At 37.3% G+C, this 15,869-nt stretch overlaps 1 protein-coding gene across 6 annotated transcripts in view; it reads right to left on the minus strand.

Annotated features, from left to right (window-relative positions):
- Positions 1-15,869, minus strand: part of RALYL (RALY RNA binding protein like) — an 818,932-nt gene that overhangs the window by 514,433 nt on the left and 288,630 nt on the right. The window lies entirely within an intron of this gene.

Here is a 15,869-nt window from a genome sequence, read left to right on the forward strand (position 1 = left end):
TACAGAGCGAACTGATTACAACCAAGATTATTAAATGGACCTTGGGCACACATTCGTGCCTCTGCTTTACTGCTCAGAATCAGTAATCTGCAGGGATAAAAAAAAGTCATTTCCACTATCACAGGTCCTTCTACTTTCTACCTGGAACTCCAGAAAATGACTTCTCTTTCCACCCAGTAGGAACAACAACACTACTTTGCACCCTGCTCTTTTGCTGCACATCTTTACTTTCTTCTCTCCATCTCCTCTTTGGCTTACTTGTCTACCCTGTCCAGAATTCTCTGTATATCTCACTGCAGAGTAGTTCCTCTCACCAAGCTTTTAAGCAATCTGTTTTCCCTACTCTATCCAATTTAGGCTGCGCAGAGAAGTCTTTAATTACAAAGCTAAAGGCACTCAATACGATGCCTTGCTAGAAAAGACGGTTGTCTTCCTAAGGGAATCCTATAGACAGCTCTTAAACTAAGCATTTTTCCCCTCAGTGAGTCAAGATCATTAGAAGCCCAAACGTACAGTCAAACGCAAGATCACTAACCCACTTTAGTTTGCTTTTGATAATAAAGATGAGTCACAGTCATGAGTCACAATTAAAGTGTATTTTCTACCTTATAGTCTCATTATTCATCATAATGTTCCAAATGTGGAATATATATTAGACGAACATCTCTTAAAGGCTTTGACTAATATTTTTTATATTCACTTTTAAATATAATTAATAACCAAAGCTTATTTATTTGACAACAGTAGGCGCAAGGAAGGATTCAAGATTGGGCCCCACTGGTCTACTAGTTTATTATGTGTTAGAGGATTTAAAAAGGAAAATAATTAATTATATCAAGCAGGGCATAACTTAAGCTCTTAGTAAATACCTGGGAATTAATTGATATCAGTTCCTTTGGAAACAAAATTAGTTTCCAGTATTCTCTATCTATCTTTCTCTTTCCAGTAAGAGTAGTCTATGATGTTATTATGGATAAAAATCAATTTGCCTAGATCAGTTCTGAACGCAAAACCTCAGGATGTAATTTCCAACTTCAGTCAAAATAGACTGTGACAACTGCTGGACATTAAAATATGCTCTGATGATCAGAAGTGGTTAACGTTTCCAAATTCTCAGCAGATTAAGTAATGCACTCTGGGAAGATTGACTCAAATGAAAAACAGTTGGACTTTAATTAAGAGACTACTGTGTATCAACATGGCTAGAATTGCAGGGCATTATGCTAAGTGAAATAAGTCAGGGAAAGAAAAATGCTCTGTGATATCATTACACATGGAATCTAAAATTACACAACACTCACAGATAAAGAGTTGGACTCATCTGAGAGCCTTTCACCTTCACAGAGAACAAACTAGAGGTGACCAGTGGGGACAGGTGGGGGGGGCGATACAGGGCTGAAAGTCAGAGGTCGGAACTCTTAGGTACAAAACAAGCTGCAAGGATGTGGTGTACAACATGGGGTATATAGCCAGCATTTTATATTAACTATAATTGGAGTAATCTTTAAAAATTACGAATCACACAATACTGTACACATGTAACATATACTATTAGACAGAAGCTATACTTCAATTTTTAAAACAAGGATACCTTAGGACTACAATAAAGTGTGTGTGTGTGTGTGTGTGTGTGTTAGTCACTCAGTCGCGTCCGACTCTTTGTGACCCCATGGACTGTTATCTGCCAGGCTCCTCTGTCCGTGGAATTCTCCAAGCAAGAGTACTGGAGCGGGGTGCCATTTCCTTCTCCATAGGATTATGATAAAAGTTGTTGCTAGCGTTTAGGAACCAGACAAGGAAGGAGGCAGCAATAGTACAAGTAGTAGCCAAGTGAGCTGTGAAGTGCACTTCCTGCTGCTACAAATTTCCTCTCCCACAAGAATAATCATTCTTTTAGGATATAAGAATATACTGACTAACAATATACCAACGTTTCCAGAACAAGGCCCCCACACTGTCAGTGACTGACTAATTTGAAGATATGAATTAAAATAATCTGAAAATAACTACTCATTGTTTCCAAGGTGAAACTGATCCGTAGTTTTGGAATGCCATACACTATTTGAAGGCTAAACACAGGTTCCAGTCATATTTTTGGGAAAAATCTTGCACCATTTTTGTGGCTAATAAAATGATTGACCCAAACGTTCCTTGGTGCTTATTCTATGCTGCCCACCTTCACTTACAGTATTTATGGGGGAGGCAGGAGAGACTGATTTCTGTATCGAAATCAGGAGCTTTGTGTTAAGCACCCAACTGTCATGTTGTATGTCTGCATAATGATGATAAACAGTCAGGGTCTTCGGGAAAATGAAGCACACTGAATGATGGGTAATTCAGGAGATTTTAATAAAGGAATTGTCTACAAAATGTGTGAAATTGAGGGGAATGTACAAGAGGTATGCAGAGTCCTGCGTGTAGCATCTGAATGGATAAAGCAAGGTGGTGATACAGAGCCTGAGGAGGACACCTCTGGAGAGAAACGATGAGAGAGAGACAGACGGAACGACGGCTCACATGTTACTGCGTGGAAGCTGAGACTGGGGCAAACAAGATGCATGATCATCCTACTTCCAGAGGTCATTAAATAACACCTAGAGCTTCTTTAAATGCTGAGAAGCAGCTTACATCCCCAAATATTCTGATTCAATTTATTTAGGGTAGGGTGAGACATCTGTAATTTTTAAGGCCAAAATAGATGATTCTGCTGTATAGACAGTATTGATACACTGCTTAGTATTTTGCTTATGTAAAAAGTGATTATCATAGAAATATGGACATTGTAGTTATTTTCATGTAGACATAGACCACATTTTCTTTTCTCTCTCCTATACCCTTCAGTTGCTTCCCATCTTCAGAACATGTCATAATGCTTTGTATTTATTTATTTATCTTTTTGTCTTTCCTCCATTTGGCAGTAAACTTTTACCTCTCTAACCTGGATACATTTGTGGCTCTGTGTGTGTGTGTGTGAGTGTGTGTGTGTGAGTAAGTGTGTGTTCAATCACCTCTGACTCTTTTTGACCTCATTGACCATAATCCGCTGGGCTCCTCTGTTCACGGGATTTTCCAGGCAAGAATACTGGAATGGGTTGCTATTTCCTTCTCCATTTATGATCTTTTAGTAGGCTAAATCAGTAATATTCTGAACAAAGGTAGAGAGAGTTTTTGTTAAGGCATGAGTAAAAGGCACAAGTAAGTGACAGCTGTATCAACATACATTAAAATGTTGGATTTTAAAACTATTCTAATCCACATTAACTCATACTCTGTATCACACTTTTACTGATAATTTCACACTGAGAATTCATGCTTGAAAGAAATAGGAACAGAACTTTAAAGTAAGAAAAATTAAAATGTTATTTGAGCAGTTAAATTTTAAAAACTGTTTCATTTATTCAACAATTATTTAGTTGGAGACATTACCAAAATTAATGAAAACTATTCCTCACTATGAAAACAAAGGAGGTTCCATTCTGATACTCTCATACTTTACTTGTTGGGTCTGATGTAATTATTGTTTAAGTCTATTTGACAGGAATCATATCTTTCCTCTGAATCCTGAAGGGAGTTAAAGATATCACTGGTAGTCATTTTATGATAAATAATGCTAAAATGCTATTGTTTCTGCTCTGAGAATCAAGATGAAATGTTAAAAGTCACTTTCTATGAAGCTATAATCCAATTCTTTTGTCTGAAGTGCAAGTTTCAAAAACTGCTGAGTATTTTTACCTTTGCATAAAGTGATTATGAAAGGGAACTGGGACTCACATTGAATTTCAACAAATAGAGAGAATGCTGGTGGTGAGAAAGACACAGGGCTGGATGCTAAAGAAGAAACTCGAACATCCAACACTTACAACATGCGGAATAACATTTAGACAAAGACGTAAAGAAGTGCAAAGCCATCTGTTAGTTAGGTCAAAATGACCAGTGCAGCTTAGTGGGATAATAAGATCAGAATGATTTGAGATTTAATCTAGAGAATAAAGTAAGGATGAAACTTGTATTATACTTTATAAAGGGATAAGTGAATCAAACAGAAACAAAGAAAGTGGCATACTATGACCCCACATTTTCTTTCACAACGTTTTTGCCCTGTGTGGAGAGTCCAGAAGTATTCCCTGTGTTCCTATTGTTCTATGCTCTCTCTCTGATTCACCTCACCTTCCAAAACTGTGCCTTAATTACCACATACAAATCGAATGCTACAGGTGTATTTATACCTGAGTGCCAGGTACAGTTGGAGAAGGAAATGGAAACCCACTCCAGTGTTCTTGCCTGGAAAATCCCATGGATGGAGGAGCCTGGTAGGTTGCAGTCCATGCGGTCGCTAAGAGCTGGACACAACTTCACTTTCACTTTTCACTTTCATGCATTGGAGGAGGAAATGGCACCCCACTCCAGTGTTCTTGACTGGAGAATCCCAGGGATGGGGGAGCCTGGTGGGCTGCCATCTATGGGGTCGCAGAGTTGGACACGACTGAAGTGACTTAGCAGCAGCAGCAGCAGCAGCAGCCAGGTATAGTTACTGCAGTTATTTACAGAGCCTCTTCAAAACAAAAACATTCACAATTTTTGTTTTGTTTTGTTTTTTAATTTTATTATTTTTTTAATTTTATTTTATTTTTAAACTTTACAATATTGTATTAGTTTTGCCAAATATGCTGTAGCCTTTCTGCAGCATTTTAGAGCTCCAACTGTTCCCAAATTAGTGAGACACAAGCCTGGGAGAGGGTAGGAAAGGTATTTGCTCTGGTTCCATGGATATCTTTATAAAAAGAGTAAATGTATTTAAGAAATGTAGCAATGAGGTGGAAAAGATACTCCTGTGATAGACAAGGGTTGGAAGAGATAGTCAGTATGAGCCAAGGACCTTCAGGTATGAAGAGGAATAAGACAAATCTTTAGAGATTATCAGTGAGCAAACCTCTGTTAGTTAACCTCAAAGGATAATGATGAGTTGAAGAAAAACCATTTTGATAAGATTTTTCTTTTTTAAAAAAGATGAAGGATACTTCAATTTTCTTGATTTTGATCATTTTAGAAAGCAAGACCAATTTTCCACAGAGTTAAGGTGTTGGGTATGGAAGTAGAAGCTTGAGTCATGTTTTGATATTTAATAGGTTGTTTGTGGAACATGAAAGTTTTATCCAGAGGTGATTCTATGTTAGCTTTCCTTTGATGTAAATAATCAATTGGATATATGAAATAGGATTACATTCATCTCTCATTTTAATGAAGTGACTCAGACAGGGAAGCATCTGCCTGCAATACAGGAGACCTGGGTTCCATCCCCGGGTCAGGAAGATCCCCTGGAGAAGGGAATGGCAACGTACTCCAGTACCCTTGCCTGGAGAATCTCATGGACAGAGGAGCCTGGCGGGGTCCATGGTGTCTCAGAGAGTCAGACACGACTGAGTGACTAACACTTTCACCTTTCATTTTCACCTCACGGTTTACTGAGCACAGCCTCTGACCTCACCATCTTGCAGACAGGCTCCTCTGTAACTACATTCCTCATCTTAATGGTGATTTTCCATATGGAGCCCACGGCCACCTCTATCTCAGATTATAAGGTACAGAAGAGGCAGGAGCTGTGTTCATTTTCAGTCACCATTTTATCCATGACACATGATAATAATAACTCAAATATTTGTTGAATGACTGCTTGCTATTAGTATACTCCTGTGGACCTCTTAACTGCTTTATGCTTCACCTCATATCATTTAGTAATCTTAAAGCTAAATTGAAAAATTTCCTGTACTGTCATTCCTTTGACTAAATAATATTTTTAATTATCATGCATTCAACCAAAATATGCTAATTTAATATGTTTTCTCAAACGTGTTCATTAGTGCAACAGACTTGATCCACTCCAAAGTGACAAGATAGGACAACTGCAAAAATAAAACAGCAGTCATACTGCCAATAATTTCTTTAGCCATTAGGTACCAAAAACATCTTCTTTATTAGAAGCCTCTTTTAACACTGTCTAATGAATCAGCTAGCAACTTTTCACAATCCACATGAAAGAAACTACAGTCCCCACTCTTTAGTATATATCTAAACCTATTTTTCTATTTTTCTGGTCCTTCACGAAGCTAGGGCTGTTTGCCCTCAGAAATTTTGCAGTAGAGATTTTCCCCATCCATCCAAACTTGTTTTATACATTTTAAAATACCTTTAGAAAGGAGCTTACGTTCGTGATTTTTCTGTTTGGTTATTTCAAAGAAATAGCAGAGTACAGAGTACACTCACCACACAAAACTTAGTCAAAGATACTTCTAAAAGCATAAAAGTTTCCTCAGCAAGAGCACTTCCAGGAAGTACGTGTACAGGGATGGCTCTTTACAATGCCAGACAACGGGAGTCTTCATCCTCAGGACAAAGTCAAGGTAAAGCCTGAGAAATTACTACATTCTGTAACTGCAAATGTATCTCCTACATGGTGACCCACGAAGCTTGAAACTCCATTGGAGGAACTTATTCCACTTACACAACACTTTTAAGAGCTAGAAAATTTACTGAAGCGCCATGCAATTTGCTCATGAACTTACACTTCTCCCATTTCCTGGTTATAACCATATTTTATAACTAATTAACACACATTTCCAGCCAGGAAAAATAATTAGAAATTTACTTTACCTGAACAGTTACTAACTTTTATTAAAAAGATTTTTTTTAACTCAACCATTTCCAGAGATTTCCAAAATTGGGGGCAAATGAAAATAAGACCTTTTACAGAAACAAGCATGAAACTACTAAAGTGGAAATTATGTTATTAACATTTTGTATTCAGCTAACTGAGCCTTTCTACTCTGAAATAACCTTCAGTCAACAGTGCATTTCACTGGTAAGCCTCCTTTTCTTTCCCATGTTAAATTCTGTAGCAAAGATGGTGCCAGCAGTGGTGAAACTGACAAGAAATCAATTATTGAAACAGCAAATAAGCTCAATTTATATTTCATCCTTTACCTTACAATGACAAGAATCTCATGGGTTACTTAATAAATCAGAAAGGTCAATTCCATTAATTAGAAGGCACTTTAACAGAAACAAGAATTTCATATCAATAAACCATATTCCATTTTATTAATATTCTTTGAGGCAGGGATTTTTACAAATAGATTTTATGCATAACAGTCCTAATAATATCTATAATAACAATAGCAATAACACAGAGTACTTCATATAGAACTTATTTGCATGATATGCAGGTTTCATAGCCAGACCAGGGTAATAAATGTAGCATAAATAATTACAGCTCAATACCTATAAATGTATGGAAATTTTAATTTCTTGAATTGACACTGTCTTTATCTAACAGGTTGGAATGTTAAGATTTTCTCAACTTAAAATGATTTCTAGTAACTAATGAAAACTCAAAGCACATTGTTAAAATAAGAAATGTACATAAAATATACAACAATGTGAGATACACAGAATAATGCATATTATATTTAAAATACTTTATCATATGAGGATTATTTTTAAAAGCAAAAAAAAAGATCAAATAAATAAGATTTCATTCTTTAAAGCATCCAAAGTTTGAAAAATAATTAATAAAGGAGATCTATTAATAAAAGTAATAAGTAAATCTGAATATTTTGCACTAAATGTTAATTGCATAAATTTACATTAAATTTTTCATTTGTCTCTTGGTAAAAGTATTTTAAAGGCTATTAAATATTTTCAAGATGATAATGACGCTAGTAAGAGCCTATAAAGTCTAACATATCCCTTCTAAACAGAGTTGTGTATTCTAACATTATTTACCTAACTGGATTATCTGCTCAATCTAAAATGTTTCCTTTGACACTCCTTTGTTTTTAAATATATAATTTAAATTAAGGACTTCTTAAGAATTTGTTGCACAAATATTCTATTACATATGAGAGTTTAATTCTTAAAAAAAATCTGAATAAGTCAGTTGAAAAGATGAAAAGGAGGCAAAATAAACCATATATTAGTACATAAATGAATCAGAGAACCTCTCCCTGCCTCAAAGATATGTTCAGGAATGTAAAGGACTACAATAAATTCATTTAAAGCTTTCTAACTTGTTCACTTTTTCTTTGTTTTTGTCTGACAGAATTTTAAAGCTGTGGGCTACCAAGGTCAAGGATTTGGTCTCACAGTTGCCATAAGAAGAGTCTTATGGCACAATTTCAAAGAGAATCCATTAAAATAAATCTTTGTAAGGGAGTAAGTCAGTAGGTAATCCACAAAGAACAGTTTTCAGAAGAAAATAATATTTTTGGAGTTGTTAGAACAAAGGAGAGCTTTCAGAAAAGTAAAAATAAATAAGTCAAATCGTATTTTTCCTCCTCCTTAAATCTCTAAATAGTATCCAGTTTGATTTCACTAAAAGATATGAACTCATCCAGTGTTTTCCAGGTTTGAGTGCACACTCTGCACAAAGATCTCATTTGCATTCATAGCCGTCTGTGATCTGATCCAACTATATTTCCAATCTCATGTCCCCAGTCCTTCTTTATGAACTTGATGTGTTCCAATCACACCACTGGGACTAGGTTCCCAGTACTAACACATTGTACGTTGCTTGACTGCTGGTTCTATAGTTTTCTTTGCCCAGAATTCTCTCTCTGCTTGTCCCAAAGTGTTTCTTCCTCTCAATTTAAAGTTTTACCCAGTCTCTCAGAGAGAATCAATAGTGCCACAATTTTGAACTCCCTTAGGACTTTTCATCTTTCTTCTGCCACCCAAAAGCTTTCTGTAATAGGAAAGAAAAAATCGGACTCCATATAGATCTACTGCTTTCCCTGTGCTTACCACGCTGGCTCTGTGTCTTAAAGACTGTTATCTACAGCCTGAAATACACAGGACAGCCTATTCTCAAAGCTCTGACCTTTAAAAGTCCATTCATATAGATATTAAAAGGTTGCAGAACGGAGATTAACACTTGTCTTGGTGGAGGTTCACAGGTACATCATGACCTGACCAACATGGACAGCTACAAACACAAAGGATTCCAACACCAAGAAGTTCGCCAGAACGATCACGCCCCTCCCTCACTTGGCCTCAACTGTTTTGCTGAAGTCTTTCAGGGAGCTTGGGATTCTTGGCGTATGTGCCACCTGTCTCCTTGCATGGTCATGCAATAAACCTTTCTCTGCCCCTATCCCCACATTTTGCTTTCTTTGGCTTCACAGTGAGTAGAGCACACTTGTGTTCGGTAACATTTTACTTCCATGTATTACAGAAATTCACATATTTATCTTCCTTGAAAGAAGAAAGGAGAGGTCGAACACTTTCTATGTACAGATATGTATAGCCAGGGACACAGTAGATTCTAATAAATGATAAATGAATGAATGAGTGGTGAATGTCATATGAAAGAATGAATTGAAAAACAAAAAGTTTTTACAAGTTGTACATCAGTGCATGGCTACTGGACTAGCAGCAGATGAAAAAATAGCCAATCCGAGATAATTATTAGGATACTTTATATAAAATGATAAATATTAAAGTACTCATTGTGAATAGGTCATAAGTGCATTTTAACTGAGAAGTTTGTCATGTAATAGACAACCTCTGAGCCCCTAATCTGAATGCAGAGTTCCAAAGAGTAGCAAGGAGAGATGAGAAAGCCTTCCTCAGTGATCAATGCAAAGAAATAGAGGAAAACAACAGAATGGGAAAGACTAGAGATCTCTTCAAGAAAATTAGAGATACCAAGGGAACATTCATGCAAAGATGGGCTCGATAAAGGACAGAAATGGTATGGACCTAACAGAAGCAGAAGATATTAAGAAGAGGTGGCAAGAATACACAGAAGAATTGTACAAAAAAGATCTTCATGATCAAGATAATCATGATGGTGTGATCACTCACCTAAAGCCAGACATCCTGGAACGTGAAGTCAAGTGGGCCTTAGAAAGCATCACTATGAACAAAGCTAGTTGAGGTCATGGAATTCCAGTTGAGCTATTTCAAATCCTGAAAGATTATGCTGTGAAAGTGCTGCACTCAATATGCCAGCAAATTTGGAAAACAAAGCAGTGGCCACAGGACTGGAAAAGGTCAGTTTCCATTCCAATCCCCAAAAAAGGCAATGCCAAAGAATGCTCAAACTACCACACAACTGCCCTCATCTCACACGCTAGTAAAGGAATGCTCAAAATTCTCCAAGCCAGGCTTCAGCAATATGTGAACCGTAAACTTCCTGATGTTCAAGCTGGTTTTAGAAAAGGCAGAGGAACCAGAGACCAAATTGCCAACATCTGCTGGATCGTGGAAAAAGCAAGAGAATTCCAGAAAAACATCTATTTCTGCTTTATTGACTATGCCAAAGCCTTTGACTGTGTGGATCACAATAAACTGTGGAAAATTCTGAAAGAGATGGACATACCAGACCACCTGACCTGCCTCTTGAGAAACATATATGCAGGTCAGGAAGCAACAGTTAGAACTGGACATGGAACCACAGACTGGTTCCAAATAGGAAAAGGAGTATGTCAAGGCTGTATATTGTCACCCTGCTTATTTAACTTCTATGCAGAATACATCATGAGAAACTCTGGGCTGGAGGAAGCACAAGCTGGAATCAAGATTGCTGGGAGAAATATCAATAACCTCAGATATGCAGATGACACCACCCTTATGGCAGAAAGTGAAGAGGAACTAAAAAGCCTCTTGATGAGAGTGAAAGAGGAGAGTGAAAAAGTTGGCTTAAAGCTCAACATTCAGAAAACGAAGATTGTGGCATCTGGTCCCATCACTTCATGGGAAATAGATGGAGAAACAGTGGAAACAGTCTCAGACTTTATTTTTGGGGGCTCCCAATTCCCTGAAGATGGTGATTGCAGCCATGAAATTAAAAGACGCTTACTCCTTGGAAGGAAAGTTATGTCCAACCAAGATAGCATATTCAAAAGCAGAGATATTACTTTGCCAGCAAGGTCTGTCTAGTCAAGGCTATGGTTTTTCCTGTGGTCATGTATGGATGTGAGAGTTGCACTGTGAAGAAAGCTGAGCACCGAAGAATTGATGCTTTTGAACTGTGGTGTTGGAGAAGACTCTTGAGAGTGCCTTGGACTGCAAGGAGATCCAACCAGTCCATTCTAAAGGCGATCAGCCCTGGGTGTTCAGTGGAAGGACTGATGTTGAAGCTGAAACTCCAATACTTTGGCCACCTCATGTGAAGAGTTGACTCATTGGAATAGATCCTGATCCTGGGAGGGATTGGGGGCAGGAGGAGAAGGAGATGACAGAGGATGAGATGGCTGGATGGCATCACTGACTCAAAGGACATAAGTTTGAGTGAACTGTGGGAGTTGGTGATAGATAGGGAGGCCTGGCATGCTGCAATTCATGGGGTCGCAAAGAGTCGGACACCACTGAGCAACTGAACTGAACTCAACTGAGCCCCTAATTTCTATGTGTAAATCACTGTCCAAAGTATTGTAATTCAATATAGTGCCAAGATTACTGGATTTATTTCTTTTATATAATAAACAATCGTCTATGTTTTATGAGCCAACTAAATGTCCCAAGAACTTTGCCAATATAATTCATTTCTTCCTCATAAAATTCCTTGAGAAAGGTTAGTACTCTCATTTTATAGATTCAGAAGTGACGCTCACTTGGTCAGGAGATTTGCTCAAAGTCATCGTGAGGATACATAGTCTATACTGTATCTTTCAAGTGTGGTGTGCTCTGCAGAGTGCTTTTGGCTGTATGATAATTCTGCATGTATTAATTTATGGTAATGTGACATTTGAGAGACTGGGAATCTTTTAATCCTGTTGTCTTCTGTCTACATTAAAAAGCCTCAAATCAAAAACTTTATTTTAAAAATCCATTATTTCCATTTAGAGCAATAACGTGGAAATACACGAATTCAATATATTTCCCACTAGGTGTGGTACAATTTGATTTTCTAAGACCATTTTGAGGAGACATCTACTTCTGATACCAGGTCTGTGTACTGATTCCAGTCTTAGCAATCTCAAAGCCAAGAAGCAACATCCAATGTTATATAAAGGTGACCTGCTGAACGGGACATGGACATGGTCTTCATGAGACATCAGCAGAGTCTGACTTGCGGAAGTGTCAATGAGAGTAATGTGGCATCTGCATCTCAGGGAGAGGGAGCTCCTGCTTAAATAATTGTGATTAACAACCAAAGCTCTGTATGCTCACAAGCCAAGTTTGATTGTAATTCGTTTGTGTAATCATCCCTCCAACCTATAATTACACACATGGCCAATGAATTAGGAACAAACAAAACAAAAAAAAGGAAACGGAATAACTTTCAGATCTAAAGAGGCAGGCTCTGGAACACAAGCTGGCATGCCGCCGGCACGCACTGCTGTAAGAGCGACTCCACAGGATCATTCAGAGTCGCTGGGAACAATAAATGCACTCGCATGTGATGCATCCCGCCCCGTGCCGGCAGGCCACGATGTCTGTAAAGCAGCAAATTGCCCACAAGATTTCATGTTGCTAGTAAAATCTGAAGTGTGCAATTACTTTAATTTTATACCTGTCTTGTTCAGCTCAGAAAAGCTTTTTTTGGCAACTAGAAAAAAGAATCCTACACAGTCAGTCATACCTTGGCCTTCAGTCTCACATGTTTTAAGAAAGCCACCTCCTGTTTTTAATTTCATTTCAAACTACATGACTAAAAACATCACCAAGTTATATTTTCTGAAAACTATGCCCTTGGGAATTCAATTTTCATCTGAAAGAAAGATATATATATATATATTTCCGAAATGATGGTACGGGGCTTAGGAGAACTATTAAATTGCCATTGTTTTATTTTATGGTAAAAGGTGTATTACATATTTTTATTCAATTCAGTAACTTAACAAGAAAAATTCATAAAAGCAATACTTTCTATTCTTTTTCTCAAAATGTATTAATTGGATTTCGATACAATTAAGGACACCTTTTCTTCATATACCAACAAAGAGGAACAAAGTATAGATAAATATGGTAGCATGGGTAAGTGTCAAAGAATATTATCAAAGGTGAAGAAAGCCACATTCGGTATGATTCCACTTATAGGACATTCTGGAAAACGCAAAACCATTAGGACACATAGAATATTAGTGGTTGCTAAGGTGGAATACCGGAGAAGGCAATGGCGACCCACTCCGGTACTCTTGCCTGGAGAATCCCAGGGACGGGGGAGCCTGGTGGGCTGCACCATGGGATCGCTGAGTCGGACACGACTGAGCAACTTCACTTTCACTTTTCACTTTCATGCATTGGAGAAGAAACTGGCAAACCACTCCAGCATTCTTGCCTGGAGAATCCCAGGGACGTGGGAGCCTGGTGGGCTGCCGTCTATGGGGTCACACAGAGTCGGACATGACTGAAGTGACTCAGCAGCAGCAGCAGCAAGGTGTACTACAAAGAAGCTTCTGGGAATATGTAGTCAACAAAGCAGAAGTAGATGTTTCTCTGGAATTCCCTTGCTTTTTCTATGATGTAGTGGATGTTAGTAATTTGATCGTTAGTTCCCCTGTCCTTTTTAAACCTCATTTGCACATTCAGAAGTTCTCAGTTCATGTACCGTTGAAGTCTAGCTTGAAGGATTTTGAGCATAACCATACCAGCATGAGAAATGAGTGCATATTTCCCAAAGCTCACTAGAAGACAGATGGGGCAAGTATTGCTATCTTCACTATTTCACAGAGAAATACTTGGAATACAGAGAAATACTTGACAACAGCTAGTATATATATCAGAAACAAGCTTAAGTTGGGTCTTCCAATGTCAAATCCAGCATTTTTCCTATTATAGTATGTTGCCTCTTCAGATAATTTTAATACTTGATTCAATTAAAATTAATCCCCAACTCCTAAATTCACTCAAGGCATCTCATAGTGAGATTTTCCATATTTAAAAACAATATTGGGCATTACCACCAGGCAAACGCTAACTTCATAGTGAATTTAATATAATGGTGTATGATGACATTTTGGCTGCAAACACATCAAAGATTTAAGTCTTGCTTCATAGAGATTTCATTCAGGTCACAGAAAATAAATAGACGCACTGCACTCTACCAGACAGATGACTTCTAGAGCAGGATATCTATCTGAGTCAATAATGTTTTGAGAGGAACACAGACAAATGAAATTTCATTCTGATTAAGGTACATCACTGTCACATTAGTAATGTTTGAAAGAACAGGAAAGTGTTAAATTGAAAGACAGAAAGAGGGGCATTCTAACATCTGTCAAAATCTGCATAAAAGAGGATATCAGTGTTTGTATATTGCTCAAGAGAGCTAGACCAAAATCTTATTTTTAGGTTCAGTATAGTTTTTAGTTCAGTATCTGATATACAGTGAGTATGAAATGTATTTTGAATGAATGAATGAATTACAACTTGGGTTATCCAACCAGTGATGAGTTGCTTTATTAAGTCATCACCTACCCATTAATAAGGACTTGATGATAAGGTGCAGGGATGCTATGAAAGACATTACTCCATTAGACAAGGGGTTGGTAAAAAGATGGAAGGCTTCTTCTAAAGGTATAGTATTCTGGGGAGAAAACTTGAGGTACAGAGTAGAAACGAACTTGAATCCCTGCAATTTGTGCATGGAAATAGAAAGTCAGTGGATAAAATTGAAAAAAAAAAAAACTTTTTCTGATGAAAGCTTTTCAACAAATGATGTTGGAACAACTATGCATCCACATACAAGAATGTGAATAGAGACACAGACCTTTCATTCTTCACAACAATTACTCAAAATGGATTATACACCTAAATGTAAAATGCAAAAATATAAAACTCCTAGAAGATAGCATAGTTGAAAATCTCAGTGCCCTAACATTTAGTGATGATTTTCTAGATATAAAACCATTTTAATCTGTGAAAGAAAAAATAAACTAGACTTCATTATAATAAAAATGTAGACTGTATGAAAGACTCTGTTTAGGGAATGGAACAAGTCTCCAACTGAGAGAAAATGTTCACAAAATATACATCTGAGGAAGAACCGGTAACCAAAATATACAAGGAACATTTATAATTCAACAATATGAAAAACAACACAGCTAAACGTGGGCTAAACATCTGAACAATCACCTCACTGATAAATAAATAAACAGACAAAAAGTAAGAACATGAAACCATGCTCAACGTCACATGTTAACAGAGGATTGCAGGTTAAAACAATAGCTATTACTACACAACTATTAGGACTGTTAAAATCCGAAACAATAGGTATTACTACACAGCTATTAGGACTGTTAAAATCCGAAACCCTGGCAGCACCAAAGGCTAGCAAGGAAGCGGATCAGCAGGAGCTTTCATTCATTGCTGACAGGGATAGGAAACGGTATTGTGATTTGTGCAAATGCAATACTTGGCCAGTGAAAACAGTCTATATAATAACATAATAGTGGATACTTGTCATTATACATTTGTCAGAACTCACGTACAACATAGGATGAAGCCTAAGGTAAACTATGAACTTTAATAAATTGCAATGCATCAATATTGGTTCATTATTTATAATACATGTGCCACTATAAATACAAGATGTTAACAACAGTGGTGAGGAGGAGGAAAGGATAAAAGCTAACATAATTTCAGAGCTTCTGCACAACAAAGGAAACTATAAGCAAGGTGAAAAGACAGCCTTCAGAATGGGAGAAAATAATAGCAAATGAAGCGAATGACAAACAACTAATCTCAGAAATACACAAGCAACTCCTACAGCTCAATTCCAGAAAAATAAACGACCCAATCAAAAAATGGGCCAAAAACTAAACAGACATTTCTCCAAAGAAGACATACAGATGGCTAACAAACAGATGAAAAGATGCTCAACATCACTCATTATCAGAGAAATGCAAATCAAAACCACTATGAGGTAC

Source organism: Bos indicus x Bos taurus, chromosome 14 (genome assembly GCF_003369695.1).
Source record: "Bos indicus x Bos taurus breed Angus x Brahman F1 hybrid chromosome 14, Bos_hybrid_MaternalHap_v2.0, whole genome shotgun sequence".
Classification (NCBI taxonomy): Eukaryota; Metazoa; Chordata; class Mammalia; order Artiodactyla; family Bovidae; genus Bos; species Bos indicus x Bos taurus.